Source organism: Carassius auratus, chromosome 25, assembly GCF_003368295.1.
Source record: "Carassius auratus strain Wakin chromosome 25, ASM336829v1, whole genome shotgun sequence".
Classification (NCBI taxonomy): domain Eukaryota; kingdom Metazoa; phylum Chordata; class Actinopteri; order Cypriniformes; family Cyprinidae; genus Carassius; species Carassius auratus.
Genome location: NC_039267.1, coordinates 3,636,157 through 3,642,738, shown reverse-complemented (window position 1 = coordinate 3,642,738; position 6,582 = coordinate 3,636,157). Strand labels below are relative to the sequence as shown.

At 37.8% G+C, this 6,582-nt stretch overlaps 1 protein-coding gene across 4 annotated transcripts in view; it reads right to left on the bottom strand.

The window, feature by feature from the left end:
* Positions 1 to 6,093: 6,093 nt before the first annotated feature.
* The window catches only part of coro2bb (coronin, actin binding protein, 2Bb), a 15,172-nt gene continuing 14,683 nt past the window's right edge, over positions 6,094 to 6,582 (bottom strand). For all 4 annotated transcript variants that reach the window (XM_026202089.1, XM_026202090.1, XM_026202091.1 and 1 more), the window contains one exon: positions 6,094 to 6,582. This exon is cut by the window's right edge and continues 218 nt beyond it. The gene's annotated coding sequence lies outside the window, so the exon portion shown is untranslated.

Sequence of the window (6,582 nt, the reverse complement as noted above, 5' to 3'; positions counted from 1 at the left end):
CAAAACCTCCACAGCTTATCACCCAATATCACATTACAAAAGAACATGTTGAGACCATTTCCCAACACATTTGAGTCTTGCCATTTTAACTTTGGACATCGAATCAATGGCACATTAGGAATGAGATACCAGCCACGAAAGTGATGTAATAAAGTTATGAAAGCACATTAGACTGAATGATACACCTAATAAAGTTCAGAGAGGTTAGTTAGGACAAGCAATATTGAATCAGCAGGTAAATTGTAGAAGACACAATAGGGCTACAATGTCAGTCCTTGTCTGAACCTTGAATGTATATTGGTGTTTAAAGGCATCCTTCCACACATTCTTAAATTCAAAGCCAGTGCCGTCAAGCACAATGCCTGGAAAAGGATATTTAAGGCCTCACGTCCTGTTCATCTGATGTCATCACGGTGAGGTCAACACCGTGACCTTTATTCCAGTTCTGAAGATAGCAACCTTCAAGAATTCCATTGGAATCGGTTGGGAAGAGATTTAAAAGAGATTGAATTCCACTGAGAGAATTCACTTCTGTACATAAAAACCAAACCTGGGATGTTTACATAAAAATCATACAGTTGAATGACTTTCTAAAACATTAGCATGTGGAAAGGTTGATGGATTTTTTAAATGCACAGGTTAAAACTGTCAAATAAACAGGAAAACTGGAGTAGGCCTTAGAGGAAATGTTGTCCTATATGCTTTATCACATGAAGTGCTTACTTCCCTTTAGGATTTGTCTGTAAAATACATGCATCACAATCTTACAGCTTATGCAACTTGGTACTTCAACTCTTTAAACATTAAAACAAACCAAGAATGATGATTTAAAAGATCACCAAACGTTTCCAAGACACACAAACTACAAAACATTTCTCTAGTCATAGCGTTATCAACCTACTGAGACATTCCTCAAACACCCTCGTTGAACTCGTCATGCCCTCTCGGTCTTCCCTGGACGCTGAAAATATTCCCAGTAAAACCCTTTCGCACCTCATAAACGGTTTTATGCTGTTTTGAGCACCTCATATTCACTTTTGAGACAGGTCTGCTACACAGTCTTTAAATAAACCTGCAAATGGTTTGTCAATAATACGAGAACACATAAAAGCATGCGAAAATCGTCACACTTAACCTTTAAATTCAAACTGAACAAATGCAAGATATTTCATTTGTTTTTTTAATTCAAAGTCTTAGCTCGTACGCATGAGAAATGACACGGAAATCAAATCTGTGCGTCTGTTATTATTTCATCAGTTTGTAATTTGAAGGCTGTTAGCCTATGTAAATTTGCATATTCTTAGGATGCATGTGAGATAAGCCACAAAAAAACACAAACTGGCATGGATAACTTAATTACAAATGCAAAAAAAAAAATGCTTCATACATTGTTTTTGCATAGTTGAGACACTTTATTTTTTCCGAGGCTGAAATGACATTAATCTTTCCTCCAGCCCCTTCTACAGTTGCCATGATTGATGTTTTCTAATCTTATTACTTCAATTATGCCGTCTGGGGCTGAACAATTTGCCATGATGCAATGCATCAGTCACTCTGGTCATTATTTCTGCCATTTCCAAGACGTCTAATGACATTGATAACACCCTAATCATCAAACCGGCCGAATGAAAGCAGATTATGTCACCGATGATAGCGTTTCCATTGGGCGTAAACCGGGCACCGTGCCTTCTCAATCCATTTTTGACATTTATGCATGAACTATATAGCTTCATTTTGTCCCTCAGATCAGATGAGGCCATTATCCAGCCCATCTCATAACTAAAAGCTCACCAACTCATTCTGAAGACATCACAACATCGTTTGTGGTTGTGTGGATTGATTACAGTGTAATTGTCTTCTTCTCTACAGACAGTTATCATATCAGCTCTGGAAAGCAGAACAAGGTGTGCTGAGTGTGTCTGAGGGACATTAAAGCAGGCAAGACACTTAAAGACAAATGTTTCTAGACTTTCATCAGTACTGGACCACTGATACTATTCTTGGTTATGGATATAAATGGTCTTAATACCTGCTGAGTTCATGAGCTGAATGGCTGAATAAACTGCGTCACCATGGACAATCTGATGGAAATCGTAAAGTTTTGTTTCCTTCAGAAGTGTATATCAGTAAATATACACCTAATCTAGTGAATCATGCTTTTTTAATGACTTTCAAAGTATCTGGTTTAGCTGAGAGAAATGATGAGCAATGAGAAACGCTGAGTGAACTATTTGAATAAATCAAACTGAATCGCGAATTGCTATTTCTTGCATCAAATTAGTTATTATTTTGAGATCTGGCACCATTAATTCTGATGCTAAGCAGCTGATAAAAAGCACATGACAGCATTGCATGAAATATAATTTAAAAAAATGATTATCATGTCGTTATATGGTAATTTCCGCCATAAGACAAGGATTTATCTGTAAAAAAATTCACTGGGGCACATCGGTATTTCACTTACACGCAAGTAAAAAAAACCACCACATTTAAAAGAAATAGTTCGCCCAGTAATCACTAGATCTTCAGGAAATTACCAGTTATGTCGGTCTGTTTATCATGCAAAAGTTCCTTTTTGTGTTCTAAAGAGAAAAAAAAATGGAACTCCCGAAATGACTCAAATGTTTCGCTATCCCGCTTCGAACTCCCGAACCGATTAAAATGATTCACGCTCCGAACTCCCGAACTGACTCAAATGATTTACGCTCCGGACTGCCACACTGACTCAAATGATTCGCGAACCCGCTTTGAACTCCAGAACTGACTCAAATGATTCGCGATCCCGCTCCGAACTCACGAACTGACTCAAATGATTCGCGATGCCGCTCCGAACTCCCGATCTGACTCAACGCTCTGAACAACACTCTGAACTCCCGAACTGATTCAAATGATTCGCGATCCCACTCCGAACTCCTGAACTGACTCAAATGATTCTCGAACACTCTCCGAGCTCTCGAACTGATTCAAATGATCCGCGAAGCCGCTCCGAACCCCCGAACTGACTCAAATGATTCGCGAACCCAATCCGAACTCCCGAACTGATTAAAATGATACCCGCTCCAAACTCCCGAACTGATTCACGCTCCCAACTCCCGAACTGATTAAAATGAATCACGCTCCCAACTCCCGAACTGACTCAAATGATTCGCGAACCGCTCCAAGCTCTCGAAGAGGATTAAAATACATGCGCTTTTATGCGTTATGGTCTATATACAAACACAGAGTAAAACAGAAAGTAATTTTTAAACACTATTTTTATTAAGTCAGACCAGCACAAACTGAATATTGTATATCACAAGGATTTCTGAAATAAATAACAAAACACCTGAATAATATATTCAGAATCAAAAAGTAAAGTTATCAAGAAAAAGCTGTTGTGTTGAGCCCTTAAAAACATCCATACATCCATATATACATACATACATATATAGCCAGGAAAATAAAGAAAACTCTTTGAAAGAGAAGGTGTGTCCAAACTTTTGGTCTGTAGCTACTGTATATGTAAATGCTGCTTAAAAATGAAATCTATGTTATCATGCTAAGGAGCTGACTGAAAGCCGGCGACTCCACAGTAGAGACAGGCTGCATGTTTTCAACAATGTTTCACCTGTATGAGAAAAACATACAGAGAATTACTTAAAACACTTTGCTGTAGACCCATTCCACATAATAATATTCATTAAAACTGTATGTTAACATGTAGGAGCTTGCTGCATGAATCCGTGAACAGGCTACAGTTTACAAATCCATGGGAACGGATTGGAAAAGTGTGCATGCAGATTATGAATTTGTGGGTACAGATTCAAAAATCGAGGGTACGGTTAACAAAATCTGAGCGCATGGATTGGATATTCGTGGGCTAGTGTCACAGTGGGGCACTGTGACTAGAGACTGTGGCACTGGACTTAGAACACAACACACTAGGCATGCATAGACTTTTCATACAACGACACATATTTGTTTTGCGCAATGTAACACCAGTTAACATCAGGTATGTGTGTGTGTGTAATTGATTGTGTATTGTTTAAGTGTTGATCCTGTTCTCACCATTTTTGTTTAGGTTAACACTTTGTGAGTCAATAATTTTATTATGTTAATTTGGGTATTGTTGAGAATACAAACAAGACCAGTTAGCATGTTAGATGTTTATTGTTTTCAATCATCCACTTACATAAAGTAAACAGTCATACTTACGTACTGGAACATTTTCTCATAAAAAACAGAAGAAACCAGGGCACCACATTGCCACCATTTTTAAATACCTGTTTCCCGCCAATACAAGGCACACTTAATTGGTCTCATGCCGGAGGGGGAGAATGGTGTTTGTTTGATGCTATGGTAAACCATAATAATGAATTTAGTTTGTGTTGTTTGAAATGGTTGTATATTTCTGTATATTTTTTGGTGCTTATAGTTATGCCTTTGTTACAACTAAGTCGCTATTTAATTGTTTTGTCTTTCTTGAACTTATTTGTTACCATCAATTGTTTAATGGTTTAGTCCTAGTGGGAGGGGCTTATACTTTTTAAGTGTTTCTCTCAGTCTGGTAAAGGAACTCGTAGAGTGAGTCGGAGAAGTTGCTTGCTCGATTTTTGGGTTAAATTATTGACATAGCCAAAAGTTTTGTTTGTACATTGTGGAGTGCTTAATCATAACTATAATGTATAATTCAAAATATAAATGATTAAATAATTAATTTACATTTTGGGTGAACCATTTATTTTATATTTTATTTTGTATCCCAAGGCATTCTGTTTTTGTAGTACATGGTAGCTCTGAGTAAAAGATATTGCTGAAGTTCATCTTCTGATATTGGATTCCAGCCTCAAATATTCAGCTGGAGGTGATTTCATTCTGGCCACGACTAGACAAATGACAGAAATTCTTCTTTCTTTGTGAAACCGGAGCACTACCGTTGACATTTTCATCAAGTCTTTGGCGGAGGTTTTCAAAGAGCTGTAGCTGTGTTCCAGGACACATGCTGTGGGAGGTTGTGTGTAGGGCGCAGACCCTGAATGACTGTTTGCACCGATCTGTCATTCATTCTGAATGAGGTGAGAGATCCACATTCAGGTCACGGATCCTGGAGGTAAACAAGAGCGTCTCGGCTCTTCTTAACTGAACCCCACTCCTAGAACAATATCCACTAAATAAAATAACCCCTAAAATGTGTGGTTTATATGTCAATAAGATGATGTGCCTGGAATAATTTCCTCTTGAACTGTCAAACTTTAAAATATAGAAAAATATGAATGGAGTGAAACAGGTTACCTCATCTGAATATGTTCATAGATTTGTGTTGGATGTTATCTTTGGAATGGAAATATTGGAAATATCTTATTTAAAAACAACACATTTTTCATTTGTCATAAAATTAGCGAGCTAAGCCCGTCGTAGCCTACTGATGGTGTCGTAAAAACATGGCTGAAGACGCCAAAAGAGACGAACTGATTCAATTGAGTGAGTCATTTATGAGGCAACTCTCCGATTATTCAAAAATATCAAAAATCGAATTAAAGCCATACGTTTTCGAATTTTAATATCGCGGGTGATTATTTAAAATAGCATAGTGACTTGTGAAACTGAGCCTTTTGATACTTTAAATTAAACCATGCCTGGCAAAATGATTCACTGCTTCAAAGAGCTCCAATCGGATCGCAAATCGTTTATCGCGACTTTGGAGCCAGGTCACGAATCATTTAATTTAGATTTAGGATTCTTTATTCTGGAGTGCGTTTCCCAAAAGCACAGCTATGATCATTAGTTCAATTTAACTTTATTATTAATAGCCCCACAGTTCACAGGACACGCCAGATCGGGACTTCGGTGTACGGATCGGGAATCATTTGTTTTAGGTGGAACTTCAGGTTCGCGAATCTTTCGAATCAGATCGGAACTTCGGATAGGCCTATGCACACACACACAGGCCTCTGTGTGTGTGTGTTTGTACACGGTTACTCCTTTCTCTCTTTACACCCATACTGTAGCCTATCTCACATCTACTCGTGTGATATTGCTCATAAATCGACCATTCTCGCTGTGAATGGGAATTAAAACTATTGGTTCTTGTGGAACATAAAACAGATTCACAGTGTTTGAGAAATATTTTATTCGTAGAGTGAACATTTCAAGATCTCTTGTATATACAGAGCAGACTAAGACTTTGAGGTGAGTTTCGCTCTCCTCTAGCGCCATCTACTGAACAGCCTGAAGAACTTCATACGCTTCCTCTACACGTGAAGAGGCATCGGTTTGAACTTGTAAACATCAAGACTTCATTTGCACATCTGTATCTTAAAGAATGAGTTCATAAAAACATGAAAATGCATCAGTTACTCACCAATATGTCATCATAGACCTGTATGTCTAACTATGGAAAATGTTTAGCTTCTGTTTTAAAGATAATGAGCATACATGCTAAATAACACTGCAAAGCTTCAAGATATCAGCTGTCATTATAATGAAAAATATCAGCATAGGGGTTTGACAAACATGGGGGGGGGGGTAAATAATGCATGAATTTTCATTTTCTGGTGAACTGTTCCTTTAAAACCACAATTGCCAGACAAATAAATGTACATC